The sequence below is a fragment of the Emys orbicularis genome, chromosome 1 (genome assembly GCF_028017835.1).
Source record: "Emys orbicularis isolate rEmyOrb1 chromosome 1, rEmyOrb1.hap1, whole genome shotgun sequence".
Lineage (NCBI taxonomy): Eukaryota > Metazoa > Chordata > Testudines > Emydidae > Emys > Emys orbicularis.
In genome coordinates this window covers 156,449,279-156,464,904 of record NC_088683.1, presented here as the reverse complement: position 1 = coordinate 156,464,904, position 15,626 = coordinate 156,449,279, and the positions used below count along the sequence as shown (strand labels likewise).

Sequence of the window (15,626 nt, the reverse complement as noted above, 5' to 3'; positions counted from 1 at the left end):
CTCCTCCCCATACTGTTTTGCCCAGTGTAGCAGTCTGGGAGCTGACCTTGTCTGTGAAGACCGAGGCAAAAACAAACAAACAAACAAAAACGCATTTTGTACTTCAGCTTTTTCCACATCATCTGTCTCTAGGTTGCCTCCCCCATTCAGTAAAGGTCCCACACTTTCCGACCTTCTTCTTGTTGCTAACATAGCTGTAGAAACCCTTCTTGTTACCCTTCACATCTCTTGCTATCTGCAACTCCAATTGTGCCTTGGCCTTCCTGATTACACCCCTGCATGCTCGAGCAATATTTTTATACTCCTCCCTAGTCATCTGTCCAAGTTTCCACTTCCTGTAAGCTTCTTTTTTGTGCTTATGCTCACCAAAGATTTCTTTGTTGAACCAAGCTGGTTGCCTGCCATATTTGCTATTCTTTCTGCACATTGGGATGGTTTGTTCCTGCATCCTCAATAAGGTTTCTTTAAAATACAGCCAGCTCTCCTGGACTCCTTTACCCCTCATATTAGCCTCCCATGGGATCCTGGCCATCACTTCCCTGAGAGAGTCAAAGTCTGCTTTTCTGAAGTCCAGGGTCCGTATTCTGCTGCTCTCCTTCCTTCTTTTTGTCAGGATCCTGAACTCGACCATCTCATGGTCACTGCTGCCCAGGCTGACACCCACTTCTACTTCCCCTACCAATTCTTCCCTGTTTGTGAGCAGCAGGTCAAGAGGAGCATGGCCCGTGGTTGGTTCCTCCAGCACTTGCACCAGGAAGTTATCCCCAACACTCTCCAAAAAAACTTCCTGGATTGTCTGTGCACTGCTGTATTGCTCTCCCAGCAGATTTCAGGGGGATTGAAGTCCCCCATGAGAACTAGGGCCTATGATCTGGAAACATCTGTTAGTTGTCCGAAGAAAGTCTTGTCTACCTCATCGTCTGGTGGGCTATAGCAGATGTGCACCATGACATCATCCTTGTTGCACTTGCCTCTAAACTTAATCCAAAGACTCTCAACAGGCTTTTCTCCAGTTTCATACTGGAGCTCTGAGCAATCATACCACTCTCTTACATACAGTGCAACTCCTCCACCTGTCCTTCCTGAACAGTGTATACACATCCATGACAGTGCTCCAGGCGTGTGAGTTACGCCACCAAGTCTCTGTTATTCCAATCACATCATAGTTCCTTGACTGTGCCAGACTTCCAATTCTTCCTGCTTGTTTCCCAGGCTTCTTGCATTTGTGTACAGGTACCCAAGATAACTAGCTGACTGCCCTACTTTCTCAGTAGGGATCAGGAGGCCTCCCCTGTTGCACCCTCCTCCTTGTGTTTCCTCCTGGTATCCCACTTCCCCACTTTCCTCAGGGCTTAGGCCTCCATCCCTCAGCGAACCTAGTTTAAAGCCTAAAGTTTATAGGTACGAAGTTGTTGGGATAACATGAAACGTTGGGAATCATTTTGCATTTTTCCATAAACTTGGTCAAACTCAGAATAGGCATTTCAGTTATGGAATTTTAGAATTAAAAGGGAAAGAAGGTGGAGATATTCTAGCCACAGATACAGAGTTATTCAAATTCCATAAAAGAGTACCAAGTCACAATGCTACTGTGAGACTTGTATAGCAACAACACTAAAGATACTAGCTGGTTCAGCTAACTGTAGTATATAGGATAAGGTAATATTCCTTTATGTGAATGTTTGTGTGAACACTCATAAGGTTCAGTGTTTTCTATCTCTTAGAAGCCATCAGAAACCACTCAGAGCAGCAATATGCATTAAGCTAGACTTTGTATGTTTCCATACAATTAATAGATATGTATATTTGGTACTCAACTGTGCCCACGTACCATCTCCATATTATTTTTCTTGCATAACAAACAAAAGACACTAGATTAATCATAAAAGTTTTTAGTTGCTACAAATAAATGTTAATAAATTTAGACATTTTTCCTATTCTTAATTTATCTAATAAATCTAAATTCTTACAGATTACATTTGCAGATATAATTTCTGTAAAAGTATTACAGCTAGATTTGCAATGAACTGGTGAATATTGCTTTTTTCTGATTTTTACATGCATACTGCATATTTACGAACGAAGAAAATAAAATAAAAATTTGGTAAATATATTTGTCAAATCAGAAATCAAGATTCATCTCTGGGAGTGACATAGCCTTATCGCTTCATAATGGAACAGCAGTTGCAGGAATAGGTCACTTAGGATGATCCAGTAATTTTGTCATATAGCCAATCAAAAGCCAGCTCCTTATTCAACCTCGATCATAGAAGTGGGATGGAGGCATGACAAGTGGCAGCATATTGCTCACAAACAAGGTTTCAGTTTGGGGAGTGGCATATCCCTCTCCTTCAGAGCACTAAGTCGCAGGGATGTCGGTCTCTCTTGGGGTGTTGTTGTTATGTACAGCTAGTCAAACCCCAACTCCTTAATTGTATATTAAATAATCGGATAAGTAATTGGTAATTTAACTGTTAATCACGTTCACTCACATTAACTTGATGAACATTCTAAAAATGTAGTTGATATATTTTTAAATAATTTTGGTCTTTGAATAAGAAACTGTGAACCACAAGTAAAGAGCTAGTCCCATGATTAAGGAACCAGCTTCAGCTTCACCTAGTATGGATGCAGCTACAGCAGTATAAAGGTATTTATAGTGTTATAGTTTATTCCAATAGAAAAAGCAGAATAAGCTATACTGACATAACGGTATATGTGTTCCTTATAAGTACATCCACACAGGGGCTGTACCCGAGTAACTATTTTGATTAAAAGCTCCACACCAGGGATAGTCAATTATTTTTTGTCAAGGTCCAAATTGCTTGGTCAAGGTATAGTCAAGGTCCAGACTCCAGAGAAAAATAATAATAAAAAATAACAATGATAATCATAAGTAAATAAGATTTCAGGGCCTATTGAAAAGCTTCTGGAAGTCCAGATGTGGCCCATGGTCCATCTACTGACTACCCCTCTCCTGCCCCACACCCATGGCCAAAACAGCTATAAGCCGTACACACAACTACTGCTCTCCTGGGTCTGTCCCAACAGGGAATCCCAGCTCAAGATTGAGGCCTGTGGACTCACCAAGCGAAGGAGCCTTTGAACGGAGCTGACCTGTACTAGGGCTACAGCAGGCCCCCTTCCCTTGGGGCGGGTTTACCCGGCGGCACAGACAGACAAAGAAGGGGGCGCGCACGGGGGTTTCACAGCACGGGTCAGCTCCGGGGGTTCCCCGCGGGGGGCCGGCGCCCCAGGCAAAGCCGGATGCTTCCCGCTCCTGCCTCTCCAGGGAGTCGCTCGGGTCCCCTCCATCGGCATCGGCACCAGCCCCCCTCCAAGGAGCTGGCACCTCCCCCAGCGCCCTCAGCCACCGGCCCGCAGAGCCCCGCTCCGTTAACGGCTACGGGACGGGACGAGGCTGCACCGGCCCCTGCCCAGCAGCTCCCGCCCCCAGGTTTCGGCTCCGCCCGCAGGCAGCGAGCGGCACTCACCGGCGGGCAGGGCAGACTCGGCAGCCCCACCGCGGGGACCATCCTCCGGACGGGCGCCCCGCGTCCCCCACAGGCTCCACTCCGATCCCCTCAGCGCCCCTCACTCGCACCCTAACCTGCTGGACGCACACGCAGCCCGCAGTAGCCAATCAACAGCCACACGCTGTGTTGCCTGCACCAATCGGTGAGCCAGCCGCGGGGGAGATCTGCGTCGTACCCATCGCTGCCCCGGACTGACCAATCAGACACAGAGAAGCTGCAGAAGTGTAAAAGCGGCCAACAATTTAGGTTGCACAAAACAGGAACTGCTGGTGATTGGCAACCCGCGGAGCAAGTGAGCAGCAGGAATAGGAAGCGGAGGGCGGGAATATTCCTTAAAGGAGACGCTGGGAAGCGCGCGCGCAGAGGCTGGCAGGGAGTCGCTAAATGGGTTTGGGTCCTTGTCGAGTCGGGCGGCTGTTGCGGCCCCCAGCAGAGCCCAACACTGCGGGGACTGTCCGATGCTGGGGGTCGACCCCGCCTGCCCCTCCGCTGCCAGGCCCCGCCCCGCCCCAATGCTCCCATCCCCTCCCTCGCCGAGGGCGGGGAGGGCAGAGCAGAGCCTCGTCCCCCTGCTGTGCGTAGGGCGGGGAACGGCCCCCTGCCCCAGCGCTGATTGGCTGTTCTTCCTGGTGAGGCGGGCAGCTGGGACAGGCAGCCAATGGGAGGGTTCCCCCCATGCCAGGGTTCAGATTCCCTAGAGCTCTTGTTGTCAGCCAGGGGTGGGGGTACCGCTGGGGGTACACAGAGGTCTTCCAGGGGCTACATCCACTCATCCAGAGATTTGCCTAGTTTTACAACAGGCAACATAAAAAGCACTAGTGAAATCAGGGCAAACTAAAATTTCATGCAGTGATTTGTTTATATACTATACCCTGAAGTGTAAGTACAATATTTCTATTCCAAATGATTTATAATTATATGGGGAAAATGAGCCATTTTTCTGTAACAGCCCGCTGTGACACTTTTGTATTTTGATGTCTGATTTTGTAAGCAAGTAGTCTTTAAGTGAGGTGAAACTTGGGGTATGCAAGACAAATCAGACTCCTGAAAGGGGTACAAGTAAGCAGGAAAGGTTGAAAGCCATTGCCCTTGAGGGCTAGCGCTTTGTATCCTCAGGCTGGCTCTGACTCCAAGCAGAGCCCTGGCCCCTGGGAACCTAGTGCCAGAGCTGATGACCGTAAGCTGGGGTGAAGGTGGGCCACTGCCATTCTTTTGCTCAATCCCCTGTAGGGAGATTCAATACACCCAAAAGCTCCTATGAAATTCCTGCATTGGGCTTCCCCCTGGGAGGGGGAGACGGGGTTGTCTGCTGGACTCCTTGGATTTGGTTTGCCCAAGGAGGGCCTCACATGCCTCTAGGCATCACACTGACTCAGACAAAACTATATTGGTTTACACTCAGCTCCCCTTTTGAAGGTTATCTTTGCAATTATTAAGGAGTGGAGAGCAAGGGGTTTTGTAGGTGCAATGGGGGCTTTCTCATCTATTCCTGTGGATTTAACAAGGTCTGCAGGATGTGAGAATCCCCAGCTACCTATCAGAGCCTTACTCATCTTCTCATAAGCCTAAGAGACACCTCTCCCTCCCGCCCCCCCAGCTCAAAATCCTTAGGTTCACCCCTCCCTTAGCCACAGTAGGGTAATTAATAATGTCCCCATGAGCCTTAATGAGTTTGTTAATACCTGATGAGTCTATTTTGGCTCTCTGCAGACAGCTAACCCTATTTAGCTTGTTTGGGATTGGGAATTTACTAGACCTGTGTAGGTAGCCAGAGGATTGGAGTGGGAGGGGAGATAGAAGAAATGACATATTCCTTCCTTCCTGTCGGCCTTCTGAGATCTGCAGGAGGGAAACTCACCCCTCTTAGGACCACCATTCCCAACCCTCAGGGGGCTTGTCAGAGGTCTAATATATGTGGTCCCTCATGAGGTGCACAGCTGTGCTGCAATTTCCCCATGGAAGACTGTCTTCTGCAGGTTGCTAGGCTGACTTGGACATTCAGTCAAATCACATCTCTTCTTCTAGGGTATACAAAGGTTCAAAACAACAAAACAGTCCTTCCCTTTCAGTCACAGAAATTTTCAGTCACTCTGCCACTAGCTGTGGAGATTTCCCAAAATCCTTCACTTCTTGATTTTTCCACCATTGCCTCCAGGTAGTGCTATAGGGGAGCCTGGGCCATCCCTCGACTCCAGGAGCCTTACGGCCCTATGTTGTAAACCAGCTATGTGCCCCACTTCCTACATCTGCCTGTTTCTAACTTTGTTTACACCTACAGTGGTTCCCAAACTTTTTCATGCCACCATTCCCTTTGGGCTCACCTCTCTTAATGTGGCCCCATGGGGTCTGAAAGGTGGTGGTGGGGTTTGAAAATTAAAAATGTGAAAAACTGTTTTTAGAGCACCCCACTACTCCAAACATGGCAATAGTAGGATCCTACATTTATATTAAAAGTTATAAATAGGTTTGCCACCTCAGAGGCACAGAAGAAAACAGTCACTGGCCATGCTCCACCCCAAGCCTAACCCTCCTCATCAGCAGCCTGACACCCCTGGCCCATTGGCCTCTATATCCACCCCTTCCCAAGGAGCTGCAGCCTACAGGGGAGCCGAGCTGCATCCCCCTCCCCAATCCCTGCTCCTTACCCCTCCCTGCTGGTGAGCAGTCACCAGTGCTCAGAGGACAAGAATCCTCAGCTGGCACATTGAGGTCCCAGCCCACCAGAGTGGGACCTGGATGCCATGCCAGCATCGTTCCCAGGGCCCATGTGAACTGCGTGCCAATAGGAACTGCATGGCTGCCAGTGCCTTTTTTTGTTTTAATTTTTTCTTCTTCTTTACAAATGCTTTCTTGCATTTTCTTTTCCCCCCCATGCCTCACAACTGTCCGGTACACTTTTGCAGCCCCCCAGGGGTCACGTCCCACAGTTTGGGAAATGCTTGTTTAGGGTCTTCCCTACCAGCCTATCCCCAGCAAACCACTACCTGGTTTGGGTTCTGTGCCTGGTTCACTCTCCATGAGGACCCACCACCCTCAGACACTAGAAAGCTCTCATTGCTATTTCTTGGTCTTCCATCATGGAGAAATACACACAAGGTCGCACCTCATTTCTGCACTCCCCTACTGAGAAAGGCAGTCTCTTACATAGTCTTGCCCCAGCAGGCCCTGCTTCTAGCTTGCAGTCAAGTATCAGAGGGGTAACCGTGTTAGTCTGTATCCACAAAAACAACAAGGAGTCCAGTGGCACCTTAAAGACTAACAGATTTATTTGGGCATAAGCTTTCATGAGTAAAAAACCCACTTCTTCAGATGCATGGAGTGAAAATTACAGATACAAGCATAAATATATATTGGCACATGAAGAGAAGGGAATTACAGGTAGAGAACCAATGTTGAAGGCCAATTCAGTCAGGGTGGATGTGGTCCACTCCCAATAATTGATGAGGAGGTGTCAATACCAAGAGAGGGAAAATTGCTTTTGTAGTGAGCCAGCCACTCCCAGTCCCTATTCAAGCCCAAATTCATGGTGTTAAGTTTGCAAACGAATTGTAGCTCTGCAGTTTCTCTTTTAAGTCTGTTTTTGAAGTATGGCTAAAAGGAGGGTCGGTTAAGTGTGGGCTGGAGGAAGCATTCAGGGCTCACCCGGGAATCTGACAGAGGTTAGACGGATGGAGAGAGCAGAGCTTGAACAATGGGGTTCACTACAGCTTGGCTAGGCTCTGATCTAACCAGAACGGGCTATGCTTTATTCTTCATTCCTCTAAGTTAGGGTGACCAGACGGCAGGACTCGGCTTTTTTTTTTTTTTTTTTTTTCCCCCTCTGCCGGGGCAGGACTCGGCTTTTTTTTTTGCTCTGCTGGCGGGCACCCCCCATCATGTGTCCCGATATTTTCTTCCCCTCATCTGGTCACCCTACTCTATGTCAACCTAGGGACTATTGTGTTCCAGATGCCTAATAAACCCTACTGTTTTGACAATGCTTGGAGACATGCATTGATCCCTAAAAGTGTACACATCTCCATCAGAGGTCTGTCTCAGCTAGACTCGGTGAACAGAGCTCACAGTGTGAAGCAGATGTGCTGCAGGCCAGAGGTCCTGCCTAAGGAAGCAGTAAAGTCACATGGCTTATCCTGGAGGAAGAGTGAGACCTTTAGAGAGTCTGGCACACTGTAGAAGTTCCTTCAGAGACCATTCCAAAGCTGGGGCATAGCACTGATCCTGTGAATTCCTGACACTACCTCCCCTTCCATTTGCAATTTGACAATATCCATGTGGCAATCTTAGCAAATTCTCTAACTGCACAGTTAGGAGAGGTAGCTTAGTATGTCCAGTCTATAGACCACCCATAACTGCACACTTATTCTGAGAAGCTCTGTAGTTGAGTGGATTTGGATCTGCCATATGAAAGACCTGGCTTCTATTGTCAGGTCTCCTTGAAGTGATGTTGAGCAGCTTCACACTCGTAAAATGGGGTGGGGGCTAATACTCAAGTGTCTTGTAGGATTGGGGTATAAGTAGAGCCCTGCAAATCTGTGGACCAATTTTGCAGATCACATGCAGATACAAATTTTTTATCTGCACAGGGCCGTAAACATAGGATCTCAAAGGTGGGGAAGCAGCTGTCTCAGCTCATAGCCTATGAGGCTGCTCCCCGCCTTCCAAATCCTATATTCCCCATACCTACGTACTTAGCAGAAGCAGCTACCTCCCTCTCCAACTGACCTTATACCACAATAATGAAATTCAGAGAGGTTTCCTAAATAGCTTGGCTACTTAAACTGTTGTGATAAGACCACAGGGGATTTTGCTGCCTGTCTTGATCTATCACCTCCCCATCTCAGTATGCAGTGGAGAGGGAATATAGGCTGCTTCCCTGCCTTCCAGATCCTATATTCCCTCTCCCCCCATATACAGAGAAAAGGGGAGGTGATGGATCAAGAAGCAGTTGCTTGCAGCCCATAGCCCCTGAGGCTGCTTCCCCACCATCCAGATCCTCATAGGCTATGAGCTGCAGCCAGCTGCTTCCCCGCCTTTGAGATCCTATATACCAGGGGTGGTCAAACTTATTGACCCTCTGACCATGTACAATAATCTTCAGAAGTTCAAGAGCCGGACACACCACCTGGATCTCGGGACTTCTGCCCTGTGGCAAGGTAGTGGGGGGCTTGGGGCTTTAAACCTGCAGGGAAGGGGATCTCTGGGCTTCAGCCCCACTCCTGCTGAAATCCCGAGCCCCAGCAAGTGCCTCCCCTGGGGCTGAAGCCCCACCACCCTGCTGCAGGGCAGAAGCCCTGAGCTATCCCCCACCTACCCCCTCCCGGTCTGGTAGGTGGAGAATGCACTTCAACTGTAAAAGAACCGCACGTGGCTCAGGAGCTGCGGTTTGGCCACCCCTGCTATATGTAGTACATGCACACACACAAGCCGCTCCTCCTGAGAGGCACTATGAGATAGCATGCTGCTGGGGGTGTAGTGCAGGTAGATAAAAAACTGAGTGCAGATCACAGGTCAGATACATGTTGATTCTTGCAGATCCACATTTTTGTATCCACAGGGGGTTCTAGGTAAAAGGACCTGGTCAGCAATAAGGGGTATGAAGTGCAGCTATATAAACAGTAATCAGTAGACAAGACCATAATTCACATTCTCCTAATTCCCATGGTTATGTCCATCTCATAGTTTAGACTTGTTGAATAGTCTGTCATTTACAGCAAAATCATGTAGACTTCAGATGCCTGTTTCCTTCTCTTCATTTCTATTATGAAATTATTGATGCATGTCTAAGCAAGACACGTATCCCTCAACTGTGCTGTGTTTTGGGTGACAGTGAGCAGCAAAGACACACCTACAAGGCAAATTGGATAAGATATGCTAGATGGACTTTGGTAATGGAGTGGAGGGTGGGGGCTGTAATACTGCAAGGGACAGAGATTGCAGTCCTCAGCTGATGACTCAGCAGAAGTGACGAGAGCAGTCCAGGGGCAAGCAGACATGCAGTGTGGAGCACAAATTTGCCAGCTTCTGCAGCTGCTGGTGGGACCAGAGCTCTAAGTTCCACTCCTGATACAGCTTTAGCACCAGCTGTGCCCTTCAGGTTCCCCAGTAAGTCAAGCGACAGCTGGTATCTGCAGCTCTGGCAGGAGTGCAGCTAGTAGCTCAGCGACAGCATTCTATCCAGGCTCACAGCAGCCTGGCACACCACACTGCAGAACCAAAAACTTCAACTACTGCTTTTGGGAGCAGGTTTTTTTGTGACAAGACAATGGCAGTGAGCAGGGCAAGTCCCATGATCTAAGTTATGTGGGTACTGCCCATACTATTGTCCAGCTTTGCTCAAAAAGCTAAATTGAAAATTTTAAAAGCAGGTAATTTTAATGGGGGAGTTTGTATCTTGGGAATCCCTTGATCAAGTGATCACATCTGCTTGCACAGCAGTTTTCAAGCCAGTTTGACTATACACATACATTTTAGAGCACTATGAAAAATTGCTGCTATACAGAAACTGCATCAGAAGCTTAACTCTAGGGCAGCTTGTGGTGCCTCATATTTAGCATTTTGGGATAAAGTTGACCTACAAAGTAATTTTGCTGGATGTATTAAGGAAACAGATGTTGCAATTACCGTATATACTCGTTCATAAGCCGAATACTTGTAGTAAAAAAGTGACGCATCAAAGAGCGGGGGTCGTCTTATAAACGGGTCAACACTAAAATTTGATGATTTAAAACTCTATGGAATCATAGGCTGGGAACGACAAACCACGGACACTGGGAGCTGAGGGGCTCTATACCTGTGGTAAACAAAACGTCCAGGCCCACCAGCGGCTTACCCTAATGGGCCAGGAGCCAAAGTTTGCCAACCCCGGAAATATAGGGTCGGCTTATGAAAGGGTCATACAGTTTTTGCTATTTTTATCTAACCATCTTGGGGAGTCGGCTTATAAACGAATGGGCTAATGAACGAGTATATACGGGACTTTAAATTTGGTCATTTCTTTTGTTTGTAGTGCTTAAAGAGTCTCTCACAGCCTTCTCTGAGTTAATGGGAGGTTTTTAAAAAGAAAAAACAAAACAGGCAAGTTTTGCCCCTTCTTAGGCAGTGCCTGGAGCTACTACTGACAGATTGTCCATGCCTCTTTTACAGAGGACACTACCAACAATCCTAAAGAAACCTCTTAATACTACCAAATCTCAATCAATCATTGTCTAAATTTCACTTCCCAGGGTAAGGTTACAGTGATGGACCAAGTCCAGCAACATGTTTGCCTCCTGCAGCATCTTAGATGATGATCCCTTCCACTGTGGTTTAAGATCAGAATATAGCCTAACTTTAAAAAAGAAAAGGTTTGGGGCATTTCCAGCTGTTTTTGGAGGTAAGGGAACTAAGTGTGGCCAAAATCCTTGTCACACACTCCTCCAGGTTATAATTGATATTGCACTAGTGTCTGAATTGTGCTTGGCAATTTGCATGCAGGGTTATATATTTATAATATAAAATATGCTTTTGGGGGTAGCTATGGGGGCTGAAGCAAAGGAGAGTAATAGTGGGAAAGAACTGTGGGAATGGAAATTGCAAGTGAAAAAGGGAAAGAAGTAGGTCTGAGCAGGAATCATTTTTCCCATCCTGCAAGATTTTTTTTTTTTTTTTTTTAAATCTCAAAAAGTTCCCATCCCACATCAGGATGAAAAAAGTCAACTTAAAAGTTTTTACAAACCAATAAATGGAAAAAGTTGGTTCAGGTTAATCAGAACATTTCATTTTGATAATTTCAAAGCTTTGTTTCAATTTTTTCACTTTTGTCCTTAGCTTTTTTTTTTTATTAATTTTTAAAAAAATTTTTTTATAAATTTCTAAACAAGTAGTTTCAAATCAAAACTTGAAATTTTTTCATTTAGAAAATCTTGAAACAAGATCTTTTGATATCAAAACCTTTTCAACATTTTTCAAGTTTGGAAATTAGTTTTGTATTAACAGTTTTGGTTTTGTTGAATTGGCATTTTTCAGCAAAAAGTGTTTTGTCAAAACGTTCCTGACCAGCTCTAGCAAGTGATGCTATGAACAAGATGAGGCTGGGCAGCAGTGGGAACAGGATGAATAGTGACCTTTTCTTTGATCCAAAACAGATTCACAGTGCTCTCTGCACCTTAAGACCACTTACTTCTACAGGTACAGACTACAACTGCCTGCTTTTGTAGCATTTCTCACAGGAAACACACGATTTGTTCTTCATGGTCTGCAATGGCTGGCAATTATTTTCCAGAGACGGTTTAGTGTTTTTTAACCTACAAAGCCTAACATGTTTTGTGTTGCTGTCCCTCTCCTTGTGCAATACCACAGAAGTAGATCAGCTCAGTGTCCACAATTGCTCTGGTCCCACATAAGGCAGGGGATTTCAGTGAGTGGCCCTTGATTTTGGAAAAGTCACTTCCCCGATAGTCACTTATACACAGCAATCACCACACTGCCAGATCCATACCACAGTTCATGCTGCTCAATTTGTTAAAGATCATCAGGACAGGAAAGCTGCATGGCCTGTGAAGAACCTGAGTAAAACCCCACACCTGATTTCAGACAGACCAAGGATTGATGGAAAACAAAGCTAAGTTGCAAGAAATGCACAAGACAAATCGTGGATGACATAACTCCAATAGTGCACGTTTATTCTGAACAGTATTTTTAAAAGTTTTACTTTCAAGAGTTTGAGAAAAACAAAACATGCTCCTGATGTACAAGGGCAATGATCTAGATTAAAAATGGACCATCATATTTGTAAAGAATTTGATTACCCTTGCAATTTTAAAGTCGTAACATTGAGGATGCATCTGTAAGCTGCACAGTGCACCGGCACATTCAGACAAAGTCCTAATCAAGAGGCAGGGGCAATCTTAGCCATATTCAGTACGAGGCAGTTGCAGATTCCAAAAAATCATCCAAGTCAGCACACACATTACAAAACAGACTCTGTGCATAGCTGCTGACCCTGGATCACAGCACAGGGGAGGAGAATGTAACAGTGGGGGTTTTGGGTTCAAATTTACTAGACATCACAGGGCACCATCAAGAATTAACACAATATCACTTATTTGTTTTAGCTGTAACAGCATGTCATGTTCAATCGGCAGGCTTAACTATTAACTGCACCATGTAAACCCAGCCCATTTGTGTATACAAAAAAACCCAAAACACTCCAGCCCCCCAAATGAGGGACATAGTTCTGGGTGCTTCTTTTCCTTTGCCCCTATATTACAGTTTCCTGGTAGTGAATGTCTCTTTATGGAGGACATTATCTTCATGGTTCAACTGATGGATGACATAACCAATTGTAGAGAGGTTTAAAAGCAACTTGCATGGACACAGCCTAAATTTTGCCTGCAAGCTCTTCATCCAGAACAGAAGTGCTGGTGATTATTTCATAGACACTCCTAACTTTTTTAATTGTTGTGCATATGCTGTTATTTTCAAGCTAATGGGAGGTCCTGCTGCAGTAACATTTGAAGTTACAGAAATTTACTGCAGACAAACTCATACTCAACACTGTTCCAGTGTCTCCTACTGACAGCACCGAGTAAGTTCTCCTCCCACACCCAACAGTCTGGGTACACTAATATTAATACAACCGTTTGGTAGCCAGAACTATTGCTCTTCTTCCCAGGTATGGGGTGGAGCTTTTGAAGAGGTTTTAGATTAAACCTATTATGTGTGTGCTTAAGCGTACAAAAAACCGTTTTCCAAGACTAGTAGTCTGAGAAAAGGAGCCTTGATTTCTGGTTTCTCCCTTCCACTTCCTATAAATTATTTAGTTGGAAGTTAGTGAGACAAGTTTGCTGTGGAATGGGAGTTCTAAGAATTTTTTTTGAGGGATACATTCATAGAATGATGGCAGCCCAAAGCAAAAAGGGACAGAGACAAACCAAGCTAGGTCAGACACCAGACTCGTTTATGCTTTTGAAACCTGCAGGAGAACTGCCTGCAAACCACTGATTTATGGAAGCCTACAACAGCAAGTCCTAAAAAGCTCACCCCTATACTCACCTCCCCAACCCAAACACTTACCACTTAATTCTAGAAGAATCAAGATCACTTGGCTTGGCACAAAAAAACAGCTATGGTCTGAACTATAGCTGTGTTGCATGAACATCCTCCAATGCATATTCTCTCCCCCCATTAACACCTTTTAGTCCTGTCTACAACTGTTCAAGAAACCACATTGGCATCTGAGGAACTAATTGTGCTTCAACACTATTCTTGCTAGAAAGGTGCTGAAACTGCCTCCATAATCAGTGTAGGCAGGGTCTAACTATGCTATAAAACTTTACAAAACTAGGTAATCTGTGGCCAAGGAAACACTGTCAGCACTTTTCTAGCTAGAGTCCACCAAAGGGTGATATGAACACAGTTCCCCTGGCCACTATAGCTAGGCTTTTACAAAGCCAACGGGGAGTTCTACCACCAATACTCAATTAGCATAAACCCAGAAACTGAAGTCAATGAGCAATTATCCAGTTCAGGCTCATCAATGTATTCAAAAAGCTACACTTCAGTAACTTCTGTGCACCTCATGGTGAGTAGTGATAGTTTTGGGGTTGCCTCTTTTTGATACCAGGGAAGTAGATTGCATAATATGAGGTGAGAGATTTTTTCCTGCCTTATTCTCACACCCCCAACGTCAAAATCCTTGGTTCCCAAGTCAGCCTCAGAGCAACAGCACCTGCTCACAAGATGTATACTGCTATGTGCACCATGGGTTGAAGGCTTTTGAAGCAGATGGGCTCAACTGGCAGCTGAATTTAAAAAAAAACACTAATGGCAAAGGAATGCAGTTTAATCTCAATCTAGGTGATGGGGCAGGAGGGTCAGTTTCAATTCAGTGCATTTCCCAGATGCTTGGAGGAGTCTCTTAGGTCAAGTTGGTATGTAACTGCTGGCAACAGCGTGTACAAGGTAGCACTGAAATTAACGCAAATGAAGCATGAAAGGATGCAAAGCAGAGCTCAGTAAAAAGTTTACTGTAGTTTTTATGTTACAGTACTAGGAAGAAGCCAGTCAGCCAGCCTATTTTCCAAATCCCATAAGATGTTCCAGACTGAGCTGCTTTCTCTGGTGCTCCATGAAACACCCTTTCCAAGAGAAGAACTGCATCACTGGCAGATGGGAGAAAAGTCTTCAGAGGAGTTCAAAGAGCAGTTCTTAATCCCTTCATACCCACAGAGCATATAAACTCAGCAAGCCAAGCAGAGGCCAGGCCATTTCTGAGATCCCCTGCAAAGCTATTTGATTAGGGTCAGGACTCTGGTTTCCCTTCTCAGTCTCACTGCCTGGTTCCTCCACCCTTGCTCCAATCCCAGGTTTCTTTGTTACCACAGGTTTGACATCCCTAGCACCAAACTAACACTTGGACACAGGCACTTGCCTTAGAATTGAAGTGGACATGATGCTTACAGTCCCTTCTCCCATTCCAGTAGTCTGGATAAAAAGAACTGCCCCTTATGGACAGCTGAGTCCTGGAGAATTTCACTTGCTCTTAAAACAAGCACCTCACCTCAGGATACATGTTTTTGCAAAGCTCTTCTTGCGGACATTAGATTTAGCTCTTACCCTGGCAAGAGTCTGGTGGGAATGGGGTAAGTTGAATGGTGACGGTAGCTGAAAAGGAAGAAACTAAAACTTACTCTGAATCCTTTTTTGGGTCAATCAAGGAATGTAGCACCAGCTGGGGTGATAACTTTCAGCCCAGGCACAATAAATGTGCTGGTAAACCAGCCTGCTCTTCTCAGCAAGAGATGGAGAAAAAGTCAGACAAAAATATTTGGAAAGATTAAACATTTTGGGGGGCCTGGGGAAGAAGAGAGAAGAGGGACAAGAGAATTGCTAAAATGAAGTTCACACATATTTCAGGGGCTGTACAAACCAAACTGGTATTATAGAACTCAAAAGGACAAGATATTGCTTTTTCTTTCAATACACAGATTTTTTTAGGCCCTACTTTTCGGTGTGAAAGCATGAGATAAATCACTCTCCGAAGGAAACTGACTTCAGGAAAGCCTACCCAAGCCCCCCACACCTCAAACTAAAGAGATCTGTACACCTCTT

General features: G+C 45.6%; 1 protein-coding gene across 1 annotated transcript in view; it reads right to left on the bottom strand.

Moving 5' to 3' along the window:
* Window positions 1–3,508, bottom strand: part of USF3 (upstream transcription factor family member 3) — a 57,379-nt gene extending 53,871 nt beyond the window's left edge. Inside the window, exon 1 of the mRNA XM_065417385.1 lies at window positions 3,495–3,508. The gene's annotated coding sequence lies outside the window, so the exon portion shown is untranslated. The remainder of the gene's footprint in view (window positions 1–3,494) is intronic.
* Window positions 3,509–15,626: the final 12,118 nt, after the last annotated feature.